The sequence below is a fragment of the Cupressus sempervirens genome, chromosome 2 (genome assembly GCF_028749045.1).
Source record: "Cupressus sempervirens isolate cs-2001-9-10 chromosome 2, ASM2874904v1, whole genome shotgun sequence".
Taxonomy (NCBI): Eukaryota; Viridiplantae; Streptophyta; class Pinopsida; order Cupressales; family Cupressaceae; genus Cupressus; species Cupressus sempervirens.
The window spans coordinates 622,383,208-622,400,595 of NC_143119.1; positions in this window are offsets into that span (position 1 = coordinate 622,383,208).

A 17,388-nucleotide genomic window follows, 5' to 3' on the forward strand; every position below is an offset into this window, starting at 1 on the left:
TCTTTTATTTGAGATACTACTAGTTTTGAATCAGCAATAACATGCAATTTTTTAATACCATGATTTATTTCCATGCTTCATATTCTACAATGTTGTTGGTACATGTAAAATTTAGGGTGAATGAATACCTAAATGTATTTTTCTTTGGAGATATAAAGACTACCCCAGCCCTTGACACTTCTTTAGAATTAGCCCTATCAAAGTATTTAGTCTAGAGGTTTTGAGAATCTACACACTTTTCTACTTCTTGTGAAATTAGTGGTGGTGGCTTTTCAATCTCTTGAATAGTGAACTCATATATGAAAGCATTAACCTTTGTATCTAGGAAACAAGTAGCATTTGTATCAATGTTGCCTTCAAGCATATGGGTCTCTTGGTTCTCTATCAACCTTAATGGCATTATCTCCTATATGAAATGTTGCATAAGACATATCACATTGTAGGCTACCTCCCATTGTATCACTCCACTTCCATGAGAGAAACATTCCATATTATGGAGGAAAATCAACTACTAGGATAGTCATAGTTAGGTCAACATCAGGGTAGACAGCTAATTTAAAAGAAAAATCATTAATTGTACCTATGACAATGAATTCTATTGCATCCATGCCTCTAAATCTACCTTTTTATCTACTTTTAAACCAAGGGCTACCATGATCCTAAATGACATGATAGTATGTGAGGCTCTTGCATTAATCATGTAATTATTTAAGATCTTTCCATTTATGATAAGACTAAGGAAGAAAGGTTCAATATTCTCTATATATGTTGTAGATGAATTATTCAAATACATGTGGGGTATTTGGGACATGACTCCTTTGTCTTCTTTATCTTTTTCTACAAGTGGTATTTCTTGCCCTATTAATGACTCTCTTTCAATAGCATCACTATTTCCAATTCCTCCCAACCAAGAGAGAGAGAGATTTATTCTTGTGTTCTTCTATTCTTTGGGTGCTTGAACTTGAATAATTGGTTGTTTCACTTATTTGGTGACATCAAGACTTGACTTCTTTTCTTGTGTGTTGATCTTAGCTATCTCTACACCTTAAAACTGCAATTTCTTCTTAGGTTCCAATTTCTTGTTTTTATTGTCCTTGACTTTCACTATTACTAGATTATCCCATTTATTTCCATCATCCATTTTTTGAGTTATGTCCTTGATGAAAATAAGAGATGCTTTCTCAACAACATTATTTAGTGTTATATGTACAATGAACTTGGGCTTCCATCTCAACAGTTATCCTATCAATTTCTTGATTGGATGGCTTCCTCAAATTTATATTTTTAACATCTGATATCATATTGCATGTCTTATCCTCATCTTGATCATCATCATTTGAGAATACTTGTTGATGATGCAATTGATATATATATAGCTCTGACTACCAGCACCAATATCAAAGTCTTCTAGATCAAATTCCTCACCATTATCACATAAATTTATCATATTACATGCCACATCTTCATGACTCTTTTCTTCTTCATGTCCTCCTACTGCATTCACTGATTTGCTAAAAATGATTAGGCAACTGAATAATAATAAGGAGAATGAAGAGACTGACATACAATACACCAAGGTATGTCATCCATCATATTCATAAAATTTCTTTATAGTGAATCTAGTGTACCCTTATCCTTTTTGCCTTGGATATGATTAGGGATAGACTTTTCATCTTTCCATTGGGTAGTATAGGGATAATTATGCATCTTGGTCTTCTTGTTGTAGGAGTTATTGGATTGAGACTTCTCACTAGGATTTGGTATATTTCCATAATTTACTGATGGATTCATATTCTTAAGAAGATTCAAATATTGATCCATTTTATCATCCTTGGGTTTCTTAGTTGTAATAGGCTTTAGGGTGTTTTCTAGTGGTGAATATTCATAATTTTTGGGAATTTTGGAATTTCTTTGCTAGTAATTTGGCTAATAATTTAAGATTTAATGCAACCTAAATTACCACATTTTTATTAAATTTAGTTCTAAAATATTTAAAATCACTCAATAATTTATTTTATTAAAAAATTTACACTCAGAGATTCACCACAATATTCGATACATGATTAGATTTTGTTTGTGTAAATAAGTATTTACTTATTACACTTACTTAAGTTTACTTAGGTTAATTCATTATTTAATTATTTTGCATTATTTTATTTATTAGTCACCTAGGAGTATGTGCACTCTTGTGAGTTGTCATGATGACATCATAGGGACTGCACCTCTTTTAAGCACATGTTGTCTACAACAGAGGAATCTTCTACACACATGACACTTTAGCATTCTTATCCATTCATCTAGAATGTTGGATAAGGTTTTTAGTTTTCTTATCTCCTAGTTGTTTTTAGAGACATTCTAGGTGCTTCGTGAGAGGCCTTTATATGCATGCACTCCTAGTGTACTCTTATCATGGCATATGGAATATATCATCATTTTGATCATACTCTCTCTCTTGGTCTACAGTTGTGCTTGTGTTTGAGTTCTTACTTCCTAGGTGAATTTTTCCTTTAGGTAATGTAAGCATGTGGATTGGATTGATGTGACCTCTCACTGCAACTGTCAATATAACCCCAAGTGTCTAAACCTATTGAAGCACTATCACTAGTGTCATTATCAGTTTCCATTGATTATGATGTATGGAGAGGAGTAGAGCATAAGCTTGGTGAACTTTCCTCAAAGTGAACATCCTTCTCCAAAAAAATCTTGTGTGTTTCTGGATCCATAAGTTTGTAAGCCTTCACATTGTCTTCATAACCAATGAAGGTACAAGGCCTAGGTGTTGGTGCCTTGCAACTCCTAGAAGATAGGTTTGCCCATGCTAGACAACTAAAGACTCTAAGGTGACTCACAACTGGTTTTCTTCCACACCATGCCTCAAAAGGAGTCTTGCTATCTAAGGCATTATGAAGAGACCTATTAAGTATGTGAGTAGCACTGCTAATGGCTTCAACTTCTAATGTAGGATCAAGAGACTTGGCCTTTATCATGCAACTTGCCATGGTCTTGAGAGTCCTAATCCTCATTGTTGCAACATCTATCTTGTGTGGACTGAATGTTGGTGAGTTCTAAAGATCAATCCCCTCAATTCTGCAAAAGTTCTTAAGTCTTATGTCTACATATCTATTCTCATTGTCCACCCTTAGTACCTTGATGGCTTTTCTTGACTTGTGTTCAAAATGAGTCTTGAAGTCTTGAAGCTTATGAACCACTTCATTCTTGTAATGAAGGAAAAAGACCCAAGTGAATCTCAAAAAGTCATCAACAAATGTGAGTATGTAGTGGCCTTGGCTAACTAAAGTCATAGCAAAGGGTCCTGCTAACACCATGTGAACTAGCTAAAGAACAATTGGAGCTTGAGAAGACTTCCCTTTATCATACTTCTCCTTGAGATTCATATCCACTAAACAAGATGAACACTCTCCCTTAGAAAAGTTGATTTTAGATAGACCTTTGACCATACATTTAGAGCAAAGTTGCTAAAGAGAGCGAAAGTCAAGGTGACCAAACCACTCATGCCATAAGTTGATTTGTGAAGTAGAGTGAGTCAACAAGGATTGAGAAGGACCCTTAGGAACAAAGTGGGAGAAGGAATAAAGACTCTTTTCATCATTGACTCTCCCCACTACAACCAATGAATCATCTTTGAGACTTCACACCATCACCAAATCTGGAAGGAACTCAACTTTGTGACCATCTCCAAGGTGAGTGATTTGGAAAATTGATAAGAGATTGGAGATTAGATTTGGAATGTAGAGAAAATCTTTGAATTCCACATTTTTCATTTCCACATGTCCTTTCCCTTCAACTAACATCTTAGTGTCATCTCCCACGAAGATGTGTGGTACCTTTGACTGCTTCAATGAAGAAAAGTCTTCCTTTGAAGAACCCATATGGAAAGAGGAACCTAAGTCAAGTATTATCCATTTTGAAGAAGAACTTGTGTTTGCCATAAGTTCTTGCCCTTTACCCTTTGAAGAGGTTGAAGTTGAATCCTTGGAAGTAAGTAGCACTTGAATCTTGTTCTTCTTGAGTAGATTTTCTAACTCATAGATTATTTTTGTCTTACAATGATGCTCATCATGATTTGTCTTTTTACAATATGCACAAAATTTTTTATCATTCTTTTAATTACTTCCCTTCTTGTTGGATGAATAATTGGCTTGTTGAGAGGAGGATTGTTGTGTCTTAGATTGTGTTTCTACTCCCACTACTTCTTCTTCTTGTTTCTTTTCCCTCCTTGACTAGATTTGTGCTCTTCACTAGCCACCAAGCCATTGGTATTTGATGACTTGAGAAGTCCAAAATCCACCAAATGAGATTGTTCAACAATCAACATATCTACAAATGCATCAAAGGAAGGCTTGTGGTAAGTAGATCCCATGGTCAACCTATGAGTATTAAAACTCACAACAAAATCAGCATACTCAGAAGGTAGCCACTTTAGGATGTGATGAATCAAACTATCATCCTTCATGGGATTTCCACAACCTTTTAGAAGTGCCCTATACTCATTAACTTTGATGATGTAATCCTAAATTGTGTCAAAATTCTTTGGATCCAAGAGAAGTAGATCATCCTCAATCTGAAATCCCTTTTCTTCATCCACCTTACCATACAACTATTCAAGTTTATCCTAGGCTTCTTTAGAGTTTGAACTATTTTTAATGTGAAAGAAAAGATCCCCTTATACAAAACTCCTAATAACTCCTAAAGCCTATTGGTCTTAATTTTTCCAATCAATGAGCTCTTTAGCATCAGTAGGTTTGGTAATTGTACCATCAACATAAAGGCTATATCCTTTTTCCATTAATCTACTCCATGCAATATCTTTCCATGTAGAATAGTTGCATGACATTAGAGAAGGACATTTAAAACCCATGATGTAGAAAACAAAAAAAGCAGAATAGAGAGACACAAAAACATAGTACATACCCCCCCTTTCACTCAATCAAAAGACCCCCCCCAAAAAAAATTCTTTTGGCACTTTATAAGTAGTGCGTTTACAATTGGCCACTTGTCAAAATGAACAAAGTGGACTTTCTAATTTTTCTTTTACAACTGCCTTATGAGGCTTAAATCTATCACTTAAGCATTGTAGCTCAGATTTACAACAATTCTAAAAAAGAATCAAAGCTTTACAATGCCAAATAAAGCCTAATTCTGAAAGTGAGAAATTGGTCCATACAACCCTATAATTTGACTTTAGATCTAGAAAGTAAACAAAAAAATACACTTTCAAAAAAAAGAACTTGAAAAAGTGACCAAATGTGCTCGTATGGAGCATTTGAAGTTGCAAAATGTAGGATTATGCAGGTACAATTGCCAAAAAATGCAATTTATACAAAATTTGTGCACCAAAACTAGAAAACAACACCACCACTAGAAAATTTAGGAAATTCTACCCAATTTCAAAATAAATTGCACCTAAATTGGAGTTTAGATGTCCAAGTAATGAGCTCATGAAGTCAAGCTACCAAATTGAAAAGCAATCTAGAGAGGGGTCAGGAGATAAAACTGTGAGTCTAAATTTGATGGTCAAATAGTTGTCATTGCAGTTATAAATTGTCTATGTTTGATGATCAAATAGTCGTGGATTTTAACATAGTGTTCTACTGACATCAGAAAAAATTTGGGCCCTCGGATTGACATGTCAAACTTAGTAGATGTTCATACTATAGAGATGAGTATGCATGGTATTTTTTTGGTAGTGATGTATCCTATGTGTGGACTATATAGCTAACTAGATAGTATGTTGCTAACGAGGCACAAAAAGCAGGCAGGATACATGTCGCCACTTAGGATGCAGAGTCAGCAAAATGGGACTTTTGCATACAGCTAAGGAGTGGCTACATGTCACTTCAGAGTTGGGTGCCAAAAATGTTGAATGAGCAGGAAGTATTAGCAGTGAGCTAGATTTAAATAAACATTGTCGATTACCAAATGCATGGGGCCAAAGACATGAAGTGCATCATCAAAAAATGTTAAAACTCACCCAAAATTTTCAAAGGCAATGCTAGAAATACCAAATGCAAGGAAGATTAAACTTTTCCAGAATTAGTATTGGCTAACTATGACCATGCCGAAGATGGGAACTGAGTTCAATGCGTAGCTAGAATTTCTAATGCAAGAAGCCTTAAATTGCCATGCTACGTCAGAACTTTCTAAAACACAAGTGTTGAATTTCAAACAACAAAAATTTGCTACCACGTTAGGATCTTTGTTAGTCTGCTTGCGGATAGAATACTCTATAGACTATTGTGGGGTTTCAATACAATCACCAAGGTAATAAATGTTGTGCCTAGGATAGAATATGTGCAGAGGATTTTCCATGTGCCAAGAATTTTAAAAAAGTGTTGCCGGGGTCATGGTGGATTAATCCCACATTGATGGGATATGTACTTTGAGTGCTTAATAAAAGAAAATGATGATAGATCTAAAGCAAAGAGCTCCACTAGGTGTATTCGGCCGACGGTGGAAGAGTTGGTTAGCCTGTTTGTGAAGATAGCCAAATTTTTGCTGGTAAAAAGATTCACAGTGAGGGTATGGCCTATGCATAATTAATGAAAAATAATATTCCCTACAACAAATAAATTACCCTTCCAAATGGCAGAGCCAAGGTGTCACTGCCCAGTTCTATTAAAAAAATTTCTCTATCGAGTGGCCAAAGGGAAAAAAAAAATTACAAAATTCTGATGAAAATAATGTAGAGAAAAATAGAAAATGTAGATCTGAATAATTAAATTAAAGATCTAAAAAAGACCATACTCGATCTACAAATCAAGGCCTCCAGGTTCTGATTTGCAAAAAAAAATTTCCTCATGATTGACTTTGGGCCAAGATAGGCGTGTTTATAGTTGATTTTCACTGGTTTATCATTTTAGACATAATGGTGAGGTCAGATCTGGCTCTACATGCTCTCAATTTCTACAACACTCCATATTTGGGCTGAGGTGATGAAGCAAGCATGGTCTTGAATGGCTATGTGATGAGAAAGTTTCTAAGAGTTCTGGTGCATGTAAGAATTTTCCTAAGGGAAAAATTCACCTAGGAACTAAGAATTCAAACACAAGAACAATTATAGACCAAGAGAGAGAGTATGATCAAAATGAGGATATATTCCATATGTAATTATAAGAGTACACTAGGAGTGCTTGTATATAAAGGCCTCTTAGAAAGCACCTAGAATGTCTCTAGAAACAACTAGGAGATAAGACAACTAAGCACCTTATCCAACATTCTAGATGAATGGATAAGAATGACAAAGTGTCATATGTGTGTAGAAGATTCTTGTGTTGTAGACAACATGTGCTTAAAAGAGGTGCAGTCCCTTATGACATCATCATAACAATTCACAAGAGTGCACATACTCCTAGGTGACTAATAAATAAAATAATGAAAAATAATTAAATAATGCATTAACCTAAGTAAACTTAAGTAAGTGCAATAAGTAAATACTTATTTACACCAATAGATTTGATTCACCTAAATATTATGTAATGCCCTGCTTGGAGATCCTTGGAAACAAGGATGAAATACAAGCCAAGAATATTTTTTTTACATGTATGAATGCACATGACAACATCATACAGGGATCAAAAAGATTGCAATGGAAGACTTCACCACAATCCCAGCAACTAACGAATCTCCAAATGCCACTACCAAACTGACACACACAACCAAAGCCAACAATGACAATGCACATGATGAGGGCTCAAGAAATGACCACTCATCAACAAAACACCAAGACGGGGTAGAATGTAGAAACCTAAAATTTGGCCAAGCCTAAAATCTTGAAGCCTTGAAAATTGGCTAAGTCTAGATTTTTGAAGCCCTAAAATTTCCTAGAATCCTTAACTTGTCTCTAAGAGGTCGAAAACCTATCTCAAAAGATTTGTCACATATATTAAAATATATTTTAAGGAATTAAATTATATATTTTAAACCCCTAGGAAATCTATTTTGAACAAGGGAGGTGTAAAAACAAAAAGGGTGTCCAAAACCAACTTCCAAACTTTCATCTGACAAGCCTAGATAGCCCTTGTTTCTCGCATGAGAAAGAAAACTAGTCTCGAGTTTCACACAAGATCTTTCATCGCTGCATGCAAGAAAGTGTGCATCTTTGCACGAGGACTTCTGAGCATCACGCAAGGGCTTTCACTCTCACGCGAGGATTCCCTACGCACCATGTGAGGATTTACATTCTCGCGTAAGGAAGTGTATTCTCTCATGTGAGGAAATACATTCTTGTGTGAGGAACTACCTTTCCACGTGAGAAAACAAATCAGTGCGACAATAAAATGCAAAAGAAAAGCTTAAAAACAAGGAAACCTCCACATCGGGGAGTACCAAATCCACACAAATTAAGGAATGAACACTCGAGAGCAACAAAAGAAAGGAAAGAGGAACATCTATCCATCTAAACCATAATAGTAAGGAACATATTGAAATAAACATCACAGTAAACAAAAATACCAGAAGAAACTAAACAACCAAATTAAGTACGCGGTTCCTCCCAACCGTCAATAGCATCATAAGACCATCATGGGTCCTAGCCATCCCCCACGCATAACATCCCAAGCCACCAACCAAATCATCAATACTGTCATAATAGGGACATCACTACTAAAAAATGAAACAATATAAGCATAAGGGAATCTAACATGCTAGTAGAAAAGCATAAGATAATCCTACAGTAGATAACATCACCTATCACATGCTAAACATCAATAAGCAATAGATATGCTACTACAACAATTCACATCATCTAATCATATGCTAAACATCAATATGGGAATGCGTCAAGTAAACTAACATCATCTAAACATTATATCCAACCATTCCAATGAAAGCATAAATCACAAGAAAGCATACTCTGGAACCTGAAGTACCAAGTGAAAACATCCAGCAACGGTCGCACTAGGACAAGACCGTCTCTATACACCGGTCCCTAGAATTGTTGAAGGTAGCTACACCTCCCAACCATGTGGAACTCATAGGTCCACACCTACCATGTTGATGGAGATAAAGATCCAACCACAAACACACAAAACAACATCCATGGCTAACACTCATGCTAGACAGTATGATGGTTGCAACCAAGAACCTAAGACAATGCAAGGAGTACAAGTCCTAGTCAGACACTCAAAATGCTACTAAGTAGGGGCTGACATCATGGAGAGTCGCTTGGCATCCAAAAGCCCAAGCTAGTATAGGCAGCTACTCTTCTCAACAGAAGGTGCACAACCTAGGGTAGCAACTATTCACAACAGAAGGCACACAACCCAGGGCAACAACTCTTCACGACAGAAGGTGCACAACCCACACATTTTATTATCTTGTAATTTATTACCACCCAAAATTTTAATTTAATTATCACTTATATAAAACTTCCTCTACCAACTAGGGAATAGTCACCTGGTTGCAAGATAGAAGCCCCTCCATATGCTACCCTACCCTACCCATGCTCATCCTACAACAAGTGCCCATGGGTATGCATACTCCCATCCCAACCCCAATGATCATAACTTTCAAAAGTACCATAGAAGATTGGGCCTCGCATGTCACCCAACAAATGTATGTGCACATACTTGTGTGTGGTGCACCACCATCATGAAGATCATAACACAAGGATAGTATGAGAACACAATGCAAAAAAAACACCCAACTAAAAGAAACATGGGAAGGATGGATTCTACATGAATCCCAAAGCCAATAAAATCATACATCATGAAATCACTCAACCGGCCTCAATTCGAGAGTATGGATTCTACATGAATCCCAATGATGTAATAAGACCAAACATCATGAACTCACTCAACTGACCTCAATCCAAGAGTATGGATTCTACACAAATCCTAGTGTTCATGAAACAAAAGAAAAGGTCTAAAAGAAACAATAACACCAGGTATAAAATCACTCAACCGAACACAATGTTGGGAGTATAGATGCAATGCACATCCCAATGCAACAAAAAAGTGCAAAAGTGGTCTGATTGATATTCAAATGGATCATCAAGGTCCATGATCCACATTGTGCCAAGAAAACTCAAGAAAATAGGGCGGCACTCAAAATGAGGTAAAAACCCCAAATTTTAGTAAAATTTTAAAATTAAAGCCCATTTGACCTTTGGGTACAAAACTCCAAAAATCCAAAAATAAACAAATTCGGACATCGTATGCAAAAATGGCTAGCATAATGACGTAAAATCCCAAACTCTAATCCTAAAAAATAGGGAAATGTTCGTACTCGCCCAACTAAGTAGAACTAACATACAGAAACGCAAGGGAACACTAGTTCTCAACCTCTAAACAAACGGCTACCAAAAATAGAAGCAAAAACAAAGCAGAAACAATAAAATAGGAAAACCCTACCTCATAGTCAAAAGGGAAAAATGGGAATCTGAACCATAAAATAAATATCCCACGGAAGTAGCTGAAAATTGCAGCAATGCAAGGTTTCCCCAAGTTGGATCCAACAAGCCCAACCTCATGATGATCCCACGCTCATAGCTCCCACAATGAACAAAATAATAAATCCTCATGAAGACGATTTTGGATTTTACTCTCCAACTTTCTAATTCAAAAGTGAGAAATGAGGAATTAAATTCCTTTTTGGATACTTATACACTTTTTGAGTGAATAATCGATTAGGGCAAATAACCAGCCAACCTAGTTAAACCTCGAATCAACCCAAATGAAAATATGCTATTCCTATAAATAGGAATTCATCTATGGAAAAGCTACCAGAAATTAAAATAAATCAATTAAAAAGCCTGAAAACCCAAAAAGACATAAATCTCCTTAACAACTTTAGTGACAATGCAAACCTCTAAATGCACAGACACGTTTACTGGTCTAATCACATAATGCAAATGAGTTTAGATTTAATAATCACCGAAAGGTTTAAATTAAACATTTAATTAAGGATACGTCAACCATATAAGGACGACATTGGTAAAATATGAATGGTTGAATGACTAACTCCATGTGCCACTACCAGGGATATAAATCCTGCACACTAAACAACACAATCAAGTGCAATTGTATATAATAACATAGTCGAAGTAATAAATGTATTAAATCACCTAATTTAACCATTTATTTAATTATATTAAAATAATCTATTTACATCCCTCACATTTGCATAAAGCATAACAACGTAGGAATGAAGTAAATAACCATAGCATTAAATCCATCACCTAACATAATCAGAGGTATGTCCAAATACCAGATAACCAAATATCATCATAAAACACATTGTCATCTCAAGATGGCATCATGATGCAATATGATTAACTGAACATCATAGTATTCTAATATCTATGATACTAAAATCAAAGTATAACATCTAACCCTCAGATCATCTCAAATGTAAAGAATCACATGAGTAACAAATATCTCTCTAATAAAAAATATAACAAGGTAAATGTCTGCAACACATAACCAAAGAATCCAACAAGAACAACCCATTTTAATTACTTAAGAATTTAATAATGATTGTTTAAACAACATTAAAAAGGCACTTAAAATGCATAAGCAAACACAGTCATAAACATGACTAACCACAACTATAGGAACCTAGTCTAGTGTAGCATGATAATAGAACATAGTGCAATTTCTACACACATGTCAGGGTAATCACGGAACAACCTCATGATACCACATCGATCCTGGTAACCACTGGCACAAACCTTAGTGAACCAAAAATCACCATAATCTCATAGATCAGTCAAAAGCATAATCAAAGAAACTGATACAGAAACATAAATCCAAACACCTTGACGGTGTAGACCACTCAGGGTCACAATCATGATCCATCACAACAAAAGATCAACAAGGTTGCATCCATCAGGATGAGTTACATAAGTCAAATGGGAGAGGCACTCATATTATATATTATCAAAGAAATTAAAATTAATTCACCACTAATTATCATATTTTTTAGTTACTTTAGGGATATATTACCAATATTTAGTTTTCATCATTGATTTAAAATATAATGTAATTATCCTCATAATTTCCATGAGATAAAACATGTTCAATTTTGATTTGTAATATTCCATGACAATTGGTAAACTTCCTATTATTATTGAGATTCACCAATATTTTCTACTCAAAAATCATGATTCCAAAATAATCACCAAAGTAAATAATGTTTAAAATTAAAAAATTGAGAAATTTGCTGATAAAAATAATTTAGTTTTTCAAAATAATGAAAGATTCACCAATCATTTATATCTTTTCCTAGAGGGGGGTTTCTTAAATTTTACCCTAATAGGATTATCACCTTCTCTCCTATTACCCCTTGGGTTGAATAAATTTAGATCATATCTTCTCCCTATCTTACTAGATGCTTTCTTATTATTTTCTATGTTAACAACCATTTTATAAGAATCCCTTAATGTTCTAGGATCTTTATCTCTTAGGGAAAACCATATTACTATCAAAAGTATTGAAATAGGTGGTTAAACATACATCTTTTCCTAATGTCATTACTTGGAATAACTTTTACATTCCCTTTTGAAATCTTAAATTGAAATCAAATGTTGATTCATTATATTCTTCTTAATGTTATTGAACTCATTCACCACAAAACTTGCATTAGTGTTATCACCATACTTCTCTTTGAAAAAAAATTCCAAATCATTCCATGAGTCAATATTGTCATCAGGTAACCTCCTAAACCAATCTCTTGCATCTTCAGTAAGAGAATGTACAAATAGTTTCATAACCACATCCTTATGCTCAACCTCATGGTCATTTAAGATGACAATGAATTTTCTAAGATGTTCTTCACCAATTATAGTATTATTTCCTAAAAATATAATGACTTTGTCTCTCAAATCATTTGAGATGGGGTAACAAAAACTAGGGATTCCTACAAAATACATCTTCTTATATTTCTCCATATAGATAGGCCTTCTCTAGAAACCTACAGTATTAGAAGTGCTTGGTCCTTCCCCTTGAGTTTGCAAAGGGATTTGGGCTTTTTGGGTAGTAGGTATTTGGCCAGTTGTTGTGGAAGAAGTAGGTGTTGACTGAGACAAATTTTGGCCAATTACTATAGGCCCACATACTAGAATAGATGACATGGCTTGTGAAGGATGTTTTGGCTAGGATGATAGGATAGAACTAGATTTGATAAAAGTGTATCTCCCTTCTTACTTTTTTAGCCTAAGCCACATTTTCAACTTTTTCAAGCTCTTTAACTAGATCTTCTTTTTCTTTCTTTTCTTTTTCAAATCCAAATCAAGCTTGGAGTGTAAGGAAACTTGGCAATAAAGAATATAACCATTTCCACATAACCCATAATAGATTTGAAATAAATACGAAATTAAAATCCACATGCAAGAGAATAGACAAAATACCCATAAAATGTGACACAAGATATACCGTGGGAAACCCTCATTGAGGGAAAAAAACCCAGCCTCCAAAAGCATCCATCATCATGTATTATTCAGCAAAAATACAATTTCCATACAACCATGGAAGCCTTCATGGCCATAGCCACAACCGAGAAAACTATGTAAACAAGCATGAATCCACACATTCCATGCCATGCTTTCAACCTTCACAAATGCTCCCTTTGCTAACCTGTCAAGCCTTGTCCTGCTTGACTCTTGCCTTTTTTCTTCTCCTTGTCACTCTCTTTCTCTTCCTCTACAACAACTACCCTTGTGGCTGCTTATATAGTAGCAAGTCCCACAAAACCACCAAGTGGTATTACATAAACCATGTGCTAAAACCATGTGCTACCTAACTCACTGACCCCACATTTAATATTGGGCATCTAATTCTTTTCCCCAATATTAAATAATTACATATAATATTATCACAATGTTATAATACAACTTATCAAGAATATTCCATGGGAATCTTTACATGTTGCACGTCCATCTAGGCACAACATTACATAATAAAAATAAAATAATAAAATAACAATATTATGCAATGTGTGCAACACCCATTATCTCAACATGGAGATCATAGGATTTTTAGAAGAAACTTGGGGTTCATTTATTTCTATCCCTACAACCTTTTGCTTCCCTTTCTTAGGGTATTTAATGGTCAAATCTATGATATCCTTCTCAACAAGCTTGTAGGGTTGGATCTAGCAAACAATAGGTCCTTCCTTCTCCTTTAGAAGGTTTTCTTGGTCTTGGAGTTTAGATCTTAAATCTTCTACATTTCCAAAAAATATTTGAATGTAAGGCAGTAGATTTTTCTTCTAGCTTTTTGTTTTGTTCTCTCAAGGCCTCCATCCTTCTAAGAAAAGCTTGTCTCTTTATTAGATCATTCATGTTCCTTCTCCTTGCCCAATCAATGTGTTTAGCATACTCTTCTACAACCTTCTTCCTAAGAGTCTCAATTTTTGATAGCAACTCATTTGGGTCTGCAGAAGTGGTCTCTGAATTGACTGGGACATCTAGGTCTATGAGATTTCTTTTGACATATGAGATTTGTCTAGGATTGAATCAAGTATCTAGAGTATCTTTATATCCCCACCTATGGTTAACTTATCTTTCCATGTTAGGTCTAAGAGTAATATCTCCTATAGAAGAGATATTTTTGTCTTTGTAGACCCTCTCTTTTGGTAGTGGGGTAGTGAATATTTCTCCCAAAAGTCTAGTGGTTTCAGATTTAGCATTTAAAGAAGAGGATTCTCTCTATATCACTAGTTGGTACTATGAATGGAATGACACACTACCTCTAGGTTTCCATGTATGGTTAGGATCTCCTTTTTTCATTGCTTGGATCTTCCTAGCCACATAAGGTAACTATGTGTACAGTGGCACTTATGGTTTGTTCTTTTTAAATTATCTTGTATTTTTCCTTTTGTCTACCATTTTGAATTGATCACTTCAAAATATATTTATAGCACCAACTATAGAACCTTTGACCAAGTCACCACCCAATGAAGGGAAAGAAATCTTCTTTTTAAATGGCTTTGAGAGAGGAAAAATCATGAGCAAAGAAAACGCTTAAAAATAGATTTGGCATAAAAGATCCCAATCACAAAGGGATTTTAAGATTGTACACTTTGGATAAAGTGACTATGTGTTGCAGACAAGGCACCATTCAGACAAAACCCATGTCATGCTCCTCTTATTGTATTGGGATTTTTCCTTTAAAATTCTCAAGGTTTGTCACTAGAAAGAAACTATAGTGATTTAGGGAATGGGTTTCTTTAAACAACTCCCCAGTAATCGCTATTTTGTTGGTTCCTGATTTGATAGAATTTTGATTACTTTTCACAATGTTAAAAAACCTAGGAATTACCTAGAAACTATAGTGGGTATTCTAAATGGTAAAATAAAAAGAACAACTAAAGAGAATTTGAAGTCTTATCCACTTTGAACTCTGTAAGATTCAGGTGGGTTTACCTTTTGAATTCACTCTTACTTAATTAATAAATGTTCTCAACATGAACTCAAAAAATAATAGATGTACTAGCCCTCTTTCTTCTAATTCATTGGTAATGAAGAGATGATAACTATCTATTTTACCAGACCCTGAATCCCATGAATCAAGTGTAGACTGAAATTTGAGATTTGAACAATAAAACAAAAAAAGATTGATTGATATATATATTTTGAACTATGTACAATATCCAAAAATACATCAACCTATGAGGATGGCCAATGCCTTATCCATTGGGCTACAACCTAAAAGGATCATACACCTACTTCTGGATCTTATCCTTACACTTTGTGCAAAGATTGTTACTGCTCATTTCCATATCTCATTCTCACCATATCTTTACTAAAAACTATAGTGTAGTTTCAATTTATATTAAAAATTTACATAATCCATTAGATTATAAAAAAATAAAATATAAATATAATTCAAAATGAATTAGAACTAAAACTCAATAATCTTTTCTACTAAAATTTAGAGAACAAAGTGGAAATGAGAAACAAGATAAGATTTGGCATGAACAATCAAGCTTCCTATATTTTTCATTAATTTCTTTGAAATTGTATACAATTAATTAGGTTAGTATCCCTTAGAAAGTAAATTGAATAGACCATCAAATCTTAATTTTCATATTCAATTTTGGAATAGATTTACAATATGCAGGGACAGACTCAAAATTTACAAGACTAGTGCAGCAAAAGAAAATTAGACATTTTTTAAGCCTTGGAAACTCACTTATATAGTGTGAGTTGCAACAAGCTTTTGGCCTTGAGGAAAAAGGATAGTTATCCTTAAAACAAAAAGGATTACAAAAGGACAAAATGATCACTATCAAAACTTGAACGAGAAGAAACAAAACTATTGGTCTTTTGCCTTATAACCAAATGGTCTATTTATTGGTTGCTTTATGGTGGGGTCAATTATATTTTGGTAGTTTTTTGTGCATCCACTATACCTGATGATTGATTTTCCTCCTTTCATATCTCCTTAGGTTGTGGGACCACTTGCTCCTCCTCTATTATGCTTGGTTTGAACACCTGAGCATCTGTTGTAGTTTTGTTATCATTCTCCTCATTATTCATTTGAAGAGCTTGATCAACAAACTACATCTCCTCCATGGTTTTTTCTTTATCTATGAAACCTTCTTGAGAATCCATTTATAATAACTATGTAGCTAAAGAATAATTTGTAATCCACTTGTTGAAAACTATGTCATCTGTCCAACTGAAGCTCTCTCTCTCTCTCTCTCTCTCTCTCTCTCTCTCTCTCTCTCTCTCTCTCTCTCTCTCTCTCTCTCTCTCTCTCTCTATCTATCTATCTCTCTCTCTCTCTCCTCTCTCTCCTCTCTCTCTCTCTCTCCAAGATATCCTTCCTCGATTTCTTTATTTTAACAAAGTGTTATTTTAAAGAATAAGAAATTGTAGGCTACTAGTCTTAGGTATGCTTCTAGATCCCTATAGAATGGTAGGGAAAGCTCTCAACCTAGTGCATCAAAATGCTACCCTTGCTTCTACCACTTACTAGGCTTAAAATTTTTATTTTTTGGTCCTTGCAAACTAAATATAATTCTCTTTGTTTACCACTTTATTCATTCTAATGCTCATTAATTCTTTCAATTCATTCCCCTACTCTTCTTTATCCTTTATACAACTTAGACCTTTCAATGCATCAGGAAAAAGAAAAAAACTTTTCAATATTCTCTATAGCATAGCTCTTTTATGGTCAAAAACTAGTAATTCACTAGCTTGATCATATTTTTTTTGCACCTAGTCATTAGAATTTTCAATTGTTAAAATTTGTCTCAAAATGGCTTCATTTCTATTTAATTCTTTCCACATGTCAACCAACCTAGACAACTACAAATGGAAAAGGGGCCAATTAACTCTATCCACTAGGAACATGAATTTTTTCTTGTCTTTAGCAGCTACTACCACACCAAAATTAGCTACCTCCTTATTAATTTGAGCTACCC